This window comes from Emys orbicularis, chromosome 3 (assembly GCF_028017835.1).
Source record: "Emys orbicularis isolate rEmyOrb1 chromosome 3, rEmyOrb1.hap1, whole genome shotgun sequence".
Classification (NCBI taxonomy): domain Eukaryota; kingdom Metazoa; phylum Chordata; order Testudines; family Emydidae; genus Emys; species Emys orbicularis.
The window spans coordinates 37828182-37843133 of NC_088685.1; positions in this window are offsets into that span (position 1 = coordinate 37828182).

Below are 14952 nucleotides of genomic sequence, written 5' to 3' on the forward strand. Positions count from 1 at the left end.
GCTGCCCCTGAAGAACATTGGCACCTACTTGGGTGACATTTCTGCAGTGAGCCTGCAATAATGAGAAATGACCCATTTCATTTGGTTACAGAAACAGTATTTGCTGTTTTCAAATTTACCGCAGACTGGGATAGCGCAGAAAGGTAGGAAGGAGGAGGACAGGGAGAGGAGTGGACAAAACCCTGAAGGCTTCATTCTAGGTTGCCCTCAGAACTCAAAAGTGGTTTGCCACCAGAGCACTGACAAGGACCCTAAGAAGCAAACCCTCCCATCTCCTCCACAGCTGAGGAGACGCCTGGCTGATGCAGAGTTGATGTGATTCTACCGGATAGAGGGGCAAGATTTATGGAGCCTGTGCAAGAGGTTTGCCCCTGTGTTCAGTGTAGATATCAGCTATGCAGTAGCTCCCTGGAAGTGATTATAGCATAGGGTTTGGGAACTGGAAAAGAAGAGGAGCCTGTAGTCCAGAATTTTCAGATTCATCACTTATTCTCTTCAGTGCTTCGGGATGCAATTGCTGGGGGTGCTATTGTAGCTCTGAGACTACCGCTCAGAGCTGTGGAGCAGTGCTGCTGTTCCTCCACAAGATGGGAGGAGATTATCTTGTTCCCACCCCCAGGACCTGAAAGGAGAGGATTCTGTCCTCACCCCATCATGACACACCCTTAAGCAAAGTTCTGCTATTATAATTTACCACGTGTTGCCCTCAACAGTATTTCCATTATGCCTACTAAATATGATTTTTTTCTCCATAATGGTTGGTTATTTTATGCTTTCTTTATAATCTGATTGAGTTATCTCATTAATGTTTTCCAACTGTAATTAGAGCAATCAGCAGCCAGTTGATGTATTTAACTTCTTCCATTTTACTACATTCTGCCACCAAGAGGCTACACTACAGGTTCCTATTGTTAAACATGCATTTACTGAACAACTCTGGCAATCAAAACCTTACTATACAGTGGATACTTTACTTTTTAGAGAAAAGTGATCCCTTCAGTACTCTTTGTATGTCTTGTATTGAGCAAATGGCACTGTCCATTATAAGAAATGAATGCCATGAAGTTACACTGATACTGATCAGGATTATGGAAAAAATATCAAAAATTTGGTGCAGTGTCTCTTGGGAAAGCTCATAGAATTTCTAATATTGCTATATTCTTCAGTATTTCTGTTATCAAAAAAGGGACCTCTTTCATTTTAAACCCAAATTTACAGCTGTCACATTGCTACCATAAAAATATTAAGAGAGATATTTTCAATAACAGCCTCTACTTTGGCACCTGCAATTGATTGTTGGTGCCGTGCAATTTTATAGTCACATTTGATTGTGGATAAATACTTCAGGGTTTAACTATCTGATCTGCAGGTACAACTAACAGTTCCAATTAGGAAGTTTGAGGTCTGAATTCTATGATTTGTGTCTGTAATCAATTGCAGACACAAGATGAAAGGTCAGGGTAAGGCCTTTATGTTTCATAACTGGTATTTTCTAAAACCATATCTCTTCAGATCTCAAGGGAAAAATTATAGTTTTCTTGTGCTGAAGAATTTCATAATTCAGATACCATTTAGGTTTTTAAATGGACACATCATTGTCTGATCTAAGCATGCCATCACAAATAAATTAGACAACCCAAAAGTTATTAAACATTGTTTGAGAGGATACCTTAGAAGGTACTTTACTTTGGAAAACAAATACTTAAATTCTTATAAAGATGCATTCCATCTGAAATATCCTTATACTCCCATGCAATGTAAATAACCTATCAAAAAATAAAATGTATCAGCAATGGCTTTTTCATGTTACCTTATGATTTGTTCCACTCCTGTGTCTGCTGAAGAAATAAGAAATTTTTAAGAGGTCAAAGTCTTTAAATGTTTGTCTACAGCCCAAAGTAAGCATAGCGATGCAACTGATCAGTAAACAGCCACTGGACTTATTGATTCTGAAAAGCAAAGATTAACAGCTCATCTTTCCTTGTTTTAGACTGATATAAATATTTTTCTGTGCAGTTCTTTTTGGAGCTTAAACATGTACAGCTACAGCTTATTTATATCTTTACTTGTGCAGCATATTCCATGGTCAGCCTAACTGATTCAAGGAGGGATTTAGCTCAGGGCACATTTTCTTGGCTGCACTTGGCTGCTTTGCATCATGCCACAAGCATAAAGCAGCCCTAAAGCTGGCATAACCAGCCACAGGAGGATTACCTCTTTGTCCTGTGATCTTCCCTCGGTACAGAGCCAGCATACTGGCTGCTATGCCACACACACTGATTGTTGGCACAGGAGATGTGACTAGGGAAAAGGGGTCCTGGCGAAGTAATCCCTGAACCTCAGCAATTCCTGATTGCTCTAAAGTTCTTAGGGCCATTAGAAGCCATTTTAACCTTGTGCAGGCTTTAGGCTGCTCAAACTTCCCCCAGACACTGCCTAGGATTGTGAAACTTGCAGTTACTGTTGCAGCTTCTCTCCCAAGTTCTGCTGGGCATTCCATGGCTGCACCTGAAATTCTGGATCTTTATACATAGTGGAATGAGGTAGACAAAGGTTTTTTTCCCCCTCCACTAAATTAAAAATGTATAGGATGAAGGGTATATAGTAGTTGCAGTATCTGTGGGGGGTAATAGGAGCCTATACAAGAAAAAGACCCCAAAATCAGGACTGTCCCTATAAAATCGGGACATCTGGTCACCCTACTTCCCTGCTGTGGATACCTCCATTGGCAGCTTCCATCCCTTTGAGAACGGCCCCCACACCTATATTTTAGATTCACAAAGATTTCTTTTCTCTTTTGCATTAAAAAGGGGGTTGCACCATACAACATGCTCTTCACTCTCAGAAGGTCTACATAAAGAGGAGTCTCTTGGAGCTCCTTTTAAAAGAAATGCAGATAAGGCTCAGGGTCCTTTGACACAGGTGTCTCAAGCCCTTTCCATAGGGGTCTCAAGGAGAGTTTCCTTCTTTCTACCTGTGACAGGGTCGGCTTACCCCACACTAGCCCAGACAGAGTTAAGCCCCAGGTGTTGACAGCGGAAGTCCCACCTCCCTGGCAAGACTGGGCATGCTCCAAGTGCTCTAGTAGTATAAAGGAAGGGAGACTGCCTCATTCTGGGCTGGAGGCCACAGGGGAATGACCTGCCCGGGAAGCTCCTGCGGAGCCACAGTCTCTGACTATGCCGGGAATCGCAGCCGTCCACAGCCCGCCTGCACCCCAGCAACTGGAGGAGACCCTGGAGACGACTGGACCTGCCTAACACAGGGGAATCGACGTCTCCTGGGAAACCCCATCACAGACTCTGGTAGGAAGTGACCCAGGGAGGGTGTCGGAGTGGTACCTCCCACCCAGGGAAACTCAGCGTGTTTCGGCAGGACCCCCCCGCTGAGTCAGTGGCAAGCAGCTATGCCACTGTTAGGGCCCTGGGTCGGGGCCCGGTGGAGTCGGGTGGGCCCGGGCCCCCCTACTGGGTCAGCCACACCCCAATGCTATAGACTCTGGCCGCGAGGCCGCGCTGCCCTGCACCGAAGGGTGGCGCTATAGACTCCGGCCGCGAGGCCGCGCTGCCCTGCACCGAAGGGTGGCGCTATAGACTCCGGCCGCGAGGCCGCGCTGCCCTGCACCGAAGGGTGGCGCTATAGACTCCGGCCGCGAGGCCGCGCTGCCCTGCACCGAAGGGTGGCGCTATAGACTCCGGCCGCGAGGCCGCGCTGCCCTGCGCTGAAGGGCTGCTTTACGGACTGTGACTGATAGTCCATGCTGCCGTGATCCCAGGAGCATGGACACTACCCCTCCCAGCTCTGATGCATACTGAAACAAAGCCTTTTGCTGGTGGAGCTGCAATTGAGACCAGCTGTCTCAGCTTCTGTCTTCCCCTGAGCTTCCTCCATTGCCCCCTCCCCTGTCTTCAAGGTAGCTGGGGTCTATACACCCCCTTACATTGTATGCCCCTTACCCATTCCCCATCCCTAAGAAATCAATCCCTACCACAAGCTAACCCCCTTCATCCCTCCCCAAAACCTACCCTCACTATTTATTTGGTTCAATAACTGGCCTGTTACAGAAGGGAACCTTGAGCAGCAAATGAGCCTCTGACTTGCAGCCAGAGGGGGGAAGCTCCCAGAGCCTGGACTCCAGCCCAACCCTGAACATCTATACAGCAATTTTTAGCCCCCCAGCCCAAGCCCACCAAGCCCAAGTCAGCTAACCCAGGCCAGCCGTGGCCATGCCCTGGGTCTTTTATTCCAGTGTAGATGTCAGAGCTCTGCCCTTCCATTGTCCACACAATAAGGGCCCTGCCCAATCTCAGGAGGCACAGAACTTAAAAATCCTTGTAGGCCCAGATCCTCAGACATAAACACTTAACACTATGGTTCCTAAGTGGGATTTGGAACCTGCCCCCATGCTTCTACTTCAAGCTTTTGCCACTGGACGTAGGATAGCAATCCTCCCCCTACCCAAAGGGCACCCAAGTTACCTTCTTGGGACTTAATCGCTGTGCTGACCACTGTATCCTGTCTCTCTCTACCATTTAGCTATGTGTGCTCCAACGAGAGGACTAGATCACTAGCCTTATGCTGCTGCACAAATGAGCAAGGGGGCTACTGGCTCCTATATATTGCCAAGCGCAAGCAAAGGGAGAAAAGCAGCCTCCAGGGGGCACTAGTCCCCTCTCATGCAGGTGGGCTGGGAGGGAGAGGATAAGAGAAGAAGCTTGGGTCCTCCCTCTAACATGTGGGTCAGCACAGCCAAGCCAGCCTGCCAGGGGAAGGAATCTGCACCAGGCATAGAACTCAGGAATAGGCATAACTAGAGTCACTCTCTGGTTCCCAGTCAGCTCATGGGGCAATGCAATAGTGTGCTGCCCCTTACTCAGGGTTTATGGCAAAACTATGTCTTATCCTCAAATGAGTAAAACATCTCAGAGGTCAGCTTGTCTACCCATTTGCTATTGCAATAATGTTCCCAATGTATTCACACAGTAAGCACTGTCAGTTAAAGCAGATTACACCATTTACCACCAATAAATTCAGGAGTTACGAAGATGTAAGAAACATGTGAGGATAAACTGAAATATCTAATTCACCCAAGTAAAACTTCATTACAAACGAGTTAAGGCTAATTAAAGGCAATATCCACCGACTCAAAGCCATCAAAGCAAGGAAATACCAGGTTAATTATGCCCCATGATTGCATTTCTCCCACAGCTCTTTTTACATGACATATTACTAAACCAAACACCTTCCAATATTGGATTTTTTTATTATTTTTCTTCTTTCCTAGGCTACTTGTTTAATATAGCTTCCTACGTGTGTTTGTCTTTGAGTCCTCTTCATTTTCATTATATTCCTAGCAACAAATTTAGTGTACATAATCTCAATCATGCTCCATTTGATCTTGCATTACTGGTTTAAATATTCTCTCTTCTTTTTAACCTGTGACAAATAATCTCCCACAGTCTGTTTACTATTAAATCTGCATCTCTGAGAGGACATCCAACTGATATTGTCCCTGGCTTCTGGACAGATACCTATGTTTGTACAAGGGCAAGACTAAAGGGTACAGGAGTTCTAGTCTACTCCTAAAATGTATGAATTTAAGACATGGTAAGAAACAACCATGAAATCAGGGTGCAATGGTGATACCTTGCACAGTGATCAGGTACAATATTTTCCTCTACATACACTTCTTGGGCACTTAGAAGAGATTTCACACCTTATCTGGTTTAAAGGACAAATTTTCCCTAAATTTGTGTCCGGAGCAGGATAGAATTTATGGGGATAAAACAGCAGGGAACTAGATTAAGACAAAAACAGTAGAGCTGATGTGTAGAAAAGGATGCTATTTTTGTAATGATAAAGTTAATGAATTGCACTTTTATTTTGCTACATTTTATCTCAGTGAAAGACAAACACAATTAATTGAATGCATAACTTAATTCTCCTATTCCTGAAATTTTGCACCTACTTATGATTATGACTGCACTGAAGGATGAAGCAGGAATAAAATTTGACTTGTGGATGTTGTAATGTGTCCCATACCTTTCCTTTAGTAGGTGGCACCAACCTATTATAAATCAGCTTTCAGTAAAGCAAAGAGAGTAGAAAGCTTAAGGCACAGCTACCCTAGAGAGTTTACAACTCTCCTGTCAGCTTAACTACTCCAGCCCCCGTAAGCAGCAGTAACTATGTCGGGGGCAGAAGCGCTCCCACCAACCCACACCAGCACTTATGTCGGTGTAACTTATGTCACTTGGGGGGATAGTTTATTCACACCCCTGAGTGACATAAATTATGCTGACATAAGCTGTAATGTAGACATAGCCTTAGTTGCCTCTTACTGCCACTAGATGATAGTATGGTAACACAGAGACCATTACACTGCACACCAGACCAGCAGCTGCTGAATTTTTGACAGTATTTAATATTTTTATATTTACAAGAACAGGCAGGCACCTATGCTAGGTATCTAACCTTTGAATGATCAGCACTGGCTTATGCTCCCAGTAAAGTGAATACAGTAACATATCCCCACTGGTATGCAGTGTTGTTGTTGCTATGTCAGCCCCAGGATATTAGAGAAACAAGGGGGTGAGGCAATATCTTTTACTGGGCCAGCTTCTGTCGGTGAGAGGACAATCCACCAGAAAAGTGGATCACATCATGGAACAGGCCACCCAAATACTCTGAGAGAACCCCAGAACTGAAAAAGAGCTCTGTGTAAACTCAAAAGCTTGTTTCTCTCACCCAGAGTCAGATTAAGATTTATTGGGGTCCTGGGCACAAAGAGCATTTGAGTCTAGGATGACCAGACAGCAGATGTGAAAAATCGGGACGGAGGTGGGGGACAATAGGAGCCTATATAAGAAAAAGGCCCAAAAATCGGGACTGTCCCTATAAAATTGGGACATCTGGTCACCCTATTTGGGCTCCCCACACTCCAGGGGCTCCGAGGTGCTGGAACCGGGGGGAGGTGGGTTTGGAGGGGCCTGCCTGTGCACTTTTTAACATGGGCATAATAGCCGTGGGCAGGTGAGGAACAGCAGTGGCAGGGGAGGTGCTTCGCAGCAGGGGAACTGATAAAGTACCCTACCACGAAGCATAATCCCTGCTTGTGGCACCAGCGTCTTCCTGGTGGATGGCTGAGGTGGGCCTTACCCCCCTCGCCATGGGACTCCACCCCCTGCTCCTCCTCTTCCCCTGCGGCCTTGCCCTCTGGCCAGGCTAGAAGCCAGAGCCAGGCCATGGTAAGAGCTGCCCATGGAGCCCAGGCCACTGTGGGAAGCCCTGGACCCTCCGCCTGCCTTGGGCAGCGCACCCCAGGGGGCGGGAACACGGGCCAGGGGCTGCTCTAGGGCACTTTGGCCAGGACAAGTGGAGGGGCCAGGGCTCCCCACAGCAGCCCAGGCTTCCTGGGCAGTTCTTACCACTACCTAGCTCTGGCTTCTGGCTTTGCCACGGTCAGGGCCTCGGGGGAAGAGGAGGAGCAGGAGGCAGGGTCACTGTTCCAGTGCCAGTAGCCCCTCCACTTCTACACAAGTTCCGGCGCTCCTGCAGAGGCCCCCAAATTGGCCGAGGCTCCTGGACCTGGGCTCCATGCATTAATCCAACACTGCTCTCACCAGCAGAAGTTGGTCCAATAACATGTATTATCTCACCCACTTTGTCTGTTTCTCTATTATCCCTACTATATCACTAGTGTGGAGGGCACTGGTACTTCTTCATGGTCTCACAGTCATGAATTATGGGTACAATTAAAAAAAACCATGCCACCAAGTCTCAGAGCCCAGGTCAGCTGACTCAGGCTTGTGGGGCTTAGGCTGCTGGTCTAAAAATTGTAGTGTAGATGTTCAGGCTCAGGCTGGAACCCAGGGTCTGAGACCTTCTCCCTCAAGGAATTTCAGTGCCTGGGCTCTAGGCTGAGCTCATACATCTACACTGTAATTTTATAGTTCGGAGGCCTGAGTTCCACAATCCTGAGTCAGCTGACCCAAGCCAGCCGTACCCATGCCGCGGGTCTTTTATCAAAGTGTAGACGTCCCCCATGTGGCCAAAGATCAGATGTTCATTTGGGCTCCTCCCTTTCTTTTTTCAGACACCCCCACCCATACACATTGTCTTTTCTTTCACACAAGCACGCACACACTCATTCTCACTCACCTCTGCCATATGTTCTTCTTCCTTCAGCTTTATCACTTGATCTCTCCTCTATCCTCTCTATCCCTCGTCTCCTCACTCTGTCACTCACCTGAGAAGGAAGGGGAAGTGCTGGTTTGTTTTCCTAACTTTCATGTCTGGCACTGGTACATCTTAGTCCCTTTTGTTCTCTACTTGTGGCACGCAATTGCTTAGCCTTCCAAAAGCTATAATACTCTGGTCTAATTCCAGTTATTGTGTTTAGTGTGCAGGTGGATGGGTGGTATTGGTGGCCTGTGATATACAGGAGGTCAGATTAGATGATCTGGTGGTTCCTTCTGGCCTTAAACTCTATGACTCTATAACTCTATTTTTATGGGTGGTTGATGTTGGTGTTCCCATGCTTCCTGCTGTAAGGGAGCAGACTGTTTTGTTCTGGTTTAACACACACACACGGGCATTCATCTACAGACCTGCCTCCCCTGGCCTACCAAAAAGCCTGAGCACTCATCTAGGTAACATTTACATGAGATGTGCATATTCTTTGTTAACTCCACCATAGCCACTTCTCACCTTTTCCTCCCTCTTTGTCCCTCCCTTCCCCTAAAAGTAATTTTCTCCCCATGCTAAATTGAAATGCTCCCTTCTAAACACCTTAACTATGCAACTCTCCTCAAACCCCTCCTCCACAGTCCACCAAGATTTCATCCACAAAGAATCAGTTCTCTCTTCACCTGCCAAAATTAGTCAGTTCCCCATTCACATGATCAGTTCTTTCCATCCATAAAATCAATTCCCAACAAAAAAAATTTCCCCTCCCAAACAGTCAAAACTCATCACAACACAAAATCAGTTTTTCCCTCCAGTACCTCATAGTGGTCAGGCACCTCTCCATTACAACAGCAGGCTCAGGTTCCCCCTAAGAGCACTGTTTCACAGGGAATGATGCTGATGGATGGGTTTGGTGCTGCAGGGGCCTTCAGTGAGGGGAAGGAACAGGGAGGCAGAGACACCCTTGTAGAATCGGGAGGGAGAGGATGCTTTATCTGCTCCTGGTTACACCTCCTATGTGCCTTGCCTGACGCAAGTAGGAGGCACAGAAAATTCACTACAAATTCCAAGGTGGCAGAGGATCACTCAATACCAGAGGCCAGAGAGAGAAACAAAGAAAGTTGGACTCTCCAGTTAAAAGCTGGAGACTAAATAGATATGAGACACACATACACACAAAGCTATGGGATTGGGAACTGGAAAGTTAGGAGTTAGCTGATAGGCTGAAACAAAATGAAAGCTAGAGCCCCATGAAATAAGTCTCCAGGCCGTGGACCAGTTCAGGCCAGAGTCCTACAAGGGCCAAAGCTTCCCACCAATTTGGTAACAGGTTCATTATTATCTCAACTGGTGTTACCTGAACTTATGTAAAGAGAGTCAATCATTTTCCTTATAGAATTCCAATAAAAGTGCTCTATTTTTGGTATACAATGGACTTATCTTTAGTCTTCCTCTGCTTTTTGATCTAAACAAGCTTATAACTCATGGATACACAATAGCCACAGTGTGAGTGAGCTGTTCACCTGTCAAGTGTCTTTGAAACATATTTTCAAATGTGCTGGTGCTACATAATAAAACATCCTTACGCTGTAAAATACACTGAATACATTATTTTGACTAAAATAAATGTGTTTTATATGAAGGATTGATTCAGGGGCCTGAAGAAATCACTACATAGAAGACTGTTTGATTGATTGACAGGTTTCCCAAGACACACCCTACATGTCCATCACTTAGGTAAAAACATTTTCTTTTAATGTTTATGGACAAATATTGAACAAGAAAAAAAGACAACCAAGTGCAGATTGACATAAACCTTGTATTAGCTTCTTGGGAGACCTTCTAGTTCACACTTACAGTTGCTTTTTGCTCATGTGTTCTTAACATCTTCCATAGAAGTACATAACAAGTATAATATGTTTCTTGATGTGTATGAAAAATACCAATAATTTTTCTTTTCCCAACTAAAAAAAAAATCTCACCAATACAACTATTTTCAAACAAAGTCCATGCCAAAAAATGTTACTGTTTCATCTCCCTTATTTATTAGAATAGTCAGTGGTCATTGGTTCCATCACTAGTGACAGGAGCTGATCTAATGACTACTGAACTCAATAGGCAACAGAGAGTCCTGTGGCACCTTTAAGACTAACAGATGTATTGGAGCATAAGCTTTCGTGGGTAAATACCCACTTCGTCAGACGCATGCCTACATGAACTCAATAGGGTATATCTAAATTGCACACTAAGCCTGGGCTGTGACTCGGGTTTGAGCCCAATCCCCACTTCCGTCCACACACATATCAGTCTGACTTGGGTCAGCAAGAACTCAGGTCCTAGATCCTAGGACCCTACTAGGGGGATGGGTCAGAGCCTACGTCCTACTGTGACTCAGGTCCAAGCCCTGTCACTTTGCAGTGTGGGTGCAGGTCAAGCCACAGGCCCAAGTCAGAAGGTCCATACAGTGCAGTATGAACAAATTAGCATGGCTGAGTCCTGGGTCCAACAATTTTAAACCCAGATTTATAATGCAGTGTGGACGCTCAAGCACAGGCTTGGAAACGGAGTCCACAAGCTCAGATCCAGAGTAGACATACCCTAGGATTCTTGCCATTCACTTCAGTAGCCTTTGGACCTGGCCCATAGGGCTAGACCAGGGGTGGTCAAACTTTTTGGCCCAAGGACCACATCTGGAAATAGAAATTGTATGGCGGGCCATGAATGCTCATAAAATTGGGGTTGGGGTGCGGGAGGGAGTGAAGGCTCTGACTGGGGGTGTGGGCTCTGGGGTGGGGCTGGGGATGAGGAGTTCATGGTGCAGGAAGGGGTTCCAGGCTGGGGGAGTAGGGTGTGGGAAGGGTGCAGGCACCAGCTGGGGGTGTAGGCTCTGAGGTGGGGCTGGGGATGAGGAGTTTGGGGTGTAGGAGGGTGCTCCAAGATGGAACTGAGGGGTTTGGAGGGCGGGAGGGGGAATCAGGACTGGGGTAGGGGGTTGTGGTGTGGGACGGGGTGCAGGCTCCGGCTGGGGGGTGCAGGCTCTGGGGTGGGGCTGGGGATGACAGGTTTGGGGTGCAGGAGGGTGCTCCAGGCTTGGTTCGAGGGGTTCGGAGGGTAGGAGGGGGATCAGGGCTGTGGCAGGGAGTTGAGGCACTGGGAGAGGCTCAGGGGTGCAGACTCCAAGAGGTGCTTACCTCAAGTGGTTCCTGGAAGCAGCACCCATGTCCCTACTCCAGCTCCTATGCGGAGCCGCAGCCAGGCGGCTCTGCACGCTGCCCCATCCGTAGGCGCCGCCCCTGCAGCTCCTATTGGCCGCAGTTCCTGGCCAATGGGAGCTGCGGGGGCGGCGCTTGGGGCAGGGACAGCATGAAGAGCGGAGCCCCCTGGCTGCCCCTACATGCAGGAGCTGGAGCGGGACCATGCCACTGCTTCCAGAAGCAGCGTGGAACGGCCCCTGATCCTGCTCCCCGGCTGAAGCAGCACAGCGGGGCCATGCCGCTGCTTTTGGGAGCCGTGTGGATTGGCCTCTGACCCTGCTTCCTGGCTGGAGCACCGGAGCGGGGCAAGCCCCAGACCGCGGTCCCCAGCGGGAGCTCGAGGGACGCCTTAAAACAGCTGGTGGGCCGGATCCAACCCGCAGGCCGTAGTTTGCTAGACTGTAGCTTTATAATCTGCCCCGTGTAAGGGGCAGTACAGAGGTCCTCCTTCCCCACAGAACAGAGAGTGAGTTGTGACTCCCCGCAGCACAGCCAAAGACCCACCCTGAGCAATGAGGACTGAGTAATGTTGAGCCCTACCTCCCCACACAGTGGAGTTAGGGCTCTGACAATCTATAGTGAACAAGGATATAGAAAGATCTTAACAATACAGTTGGTTTCCCTTTTATTTCATACTTCAAAAGCTGTTGAAAATATGGTGTAAGTGTAATACCGACAGACCCCAGTTGTTGGTAAGCGGACTCGAACCTGGGGGCCTCTGGAGCTTAGTGCATGAATCTCTACCGCATGAGCTAAAAGCCATATGCCTGCTAGGTAAGGCTTTAGAGCAGACTCATTAATCTCTTTCTCTCTAAGTGGTCTCAGTGCCACTAGATGGGACAGAACACCACACCCAGGAGATGTGTGGGTTACATACATACCCCTAGCTGAGGAAGTACATCCCGAGCTTCAGAGACTTCCCAGTTGAAATCCCGGATGAGACCTCACTTGGAACACGGACAGACCCTGGTCGTCGGCAGGCAGAACTGAACCTGGAGCCTAGTGCATGAGCTTCTACTGCATGAGCTAAAAGCCATATGGCTGTTAGCTAAGGCTGTAGAGCAGACACACACACACACACACACTCTCTCTCTCTCTCTTCCCCCCCCCCCCGCCCCCCCCCCCCCCCCGATGGAACAGAACACCACACACAGAAAAATGGAGGGAAATAAATGGGTTTTCTGCTGTTTAATATTAAATAGCAATTTGAGTAGAAATTCAGATTGTTCACTAAACACTCTATAAATCTGTGAAAATGTTGTGTGCCTGCTGCCCAGCTCAAGTAAGGCTTTTAGGCATGCAGGCCTGTTTTCTAGCTCATCCGAAGGAATCTGCAAAGAGGGTATAGATTCATACAAGCAGAATCAACCCACCACATCAGTATCTTGCAAAAATGGGTAAAGAGTGGGCAAAGCTGACAGCTTAGGCACACAAAGTGTCTTCAAGATACTTTATGTGGGCAAGTGCCATCCTAGGCAGGCAGCTCTAGTCAAGTGGAACCCAGGCTTAGATTGCCCTTATTTATCACCATACAGCTACAATGACTTGACCCAAACATATTGGTGGTTTAAAAGCCTCTGGGGATTTTTATTAGCAGGAGGCAAACCATTGCAAAACTCAAAAGGGAATATTCCCTGGGTGCAAATTGACCCACAGGAATAAATTTTTAGCCCTTCTCAGATTTTGTAGACTAAGAACCTTTGTATGTAAGTGTACAATCACACCAAGATTATTTGAGATCTCAGTTAAAGCCCTAACGCACATGAGCCATACTTTACCTGTACCAGAAAGAAACGCTGGCAAGCAGAACCAGTCACCATCTGAATTGTTCTTTAGGGTTATGGCTCTCTAGCACTATGGCCTGCATGATTTGCATATATTAGAATAATATTCTAATATATAGAATATATATTATATAATATAATATATAATATATATAATATAAAGTTTTAGGAGTTCATGAGTAAACCTTTATAACAGGTTCAACTTCACAACAGTTAGCATGCCAGGATGAAATTGTTTATTTCCTTGAGAATAAAATTAACATGTAATTTCAAATGCTGTAATGCTTTGAGGAACTAAGCAAAAGTCCTATGGTCAGTAATCTTCCATTAACAGTAGCACTGTACAGTAGCTTATTAATTTGGTCTTGCCTAATATGTGGAGGCTATCTGAAATCACACGCCAACCCTGTTTTGAGTTTCTTCTAGATATTTCTTCCAGATTGATCATACATGCTTTGTGATTGTCTCATATTTAGTGTTGTTTACCCTTAAAAAATATTTAAAACATTGTATAACCACACTGTCTGAAAAACACAATAGACAGAGGTTTCCCAGTGACCTTCATATGTAGAGCAGTTGACTAAAAGACAAGAGGAATTGCAACAGGCCACTACAAATATCCAATATTCATAACTCTTTTTGTCCAGTTATACCCTTCAAAAATATACCACATTTTTCAGTCACATGCAGTTGTGAATTGGATACACAAATAAGTGGGGCAAAATGACTTACTGCATTCCTTTGGAACTATATCCCTATGGGGGAACTGAAATTTTTTTTAAATAAATAAGATTTTATTTAAGAGAAGATATAGCCATGAAGAGTAGCAAGGAAGAGTAGTAATCACAAGAACAAAATAAAGGACCAATTCCTGAAGTCCTTACTCAGAGATAAATTCTCTGCTGGGACAAATGAATGAAATCCATTGAAGTCAATGGAGCTGTGTTCATTTATGCCTGCAGAGAATTTGGCCCTTTTTAGAGTCCTTACTAAGGCCAATCTTCCGCTGACATCAAGTTAAGGACAGAGTGAAAGCTAAGTGAAGACTTCAGCATTTGTCCCAGTGAAAGGAACTGTTGGACAACAAAGATTTTGTGAGACTCATGATGTACTCAGGAAGCCCTCCTTGTGTTTTGTAACCAAAAATATCAATCACGAATATCTTAAGCAAAAATAGACTAGTGAGTGCTGCACTCAAGAAGTGCCAGAATGCAAGTATCCGAAGGGCCATAAAATGCCATTTCAGCTCCCAAAAAAAGTGCTGGAATGCCATCCAAGAGTGTCCCAGCAGGGCTCAAATACAACTTTAGAGAACTGGCTCTGGCTTCCTTTGGCAAATTCTTTTATTACTCAAATAGTTTATGCACAGTCCCACCCTCAGTTAAACAACGTGTAAAACAAACAGAACCTGGCATTGCATTTTCTGAAGAAACACAACGTTGGCTTCTCCCCGTCTAGTACTGAATTCTGAGCCATTTAGACTCCCCAAGGCAGTGTAAATGAGTTCGCTCATTGAAGTGTGTCTCTGTGTTGTTATTTGCAAACAGTTTAATAAGAAGATGTTACAAAAATGGTAGAACTGATGGGTTGGTTTGCTTGTGTATGTGTCACAGAAACAGGTACAAAGCCTGCCCATTCAGAACCCTATTGCAATAGTTGTATTAAGTAGCTAGAGGATACAAAAACTTTTCCTTATGGCTTGAAATAGCCAGAAATGTCATCTTTGT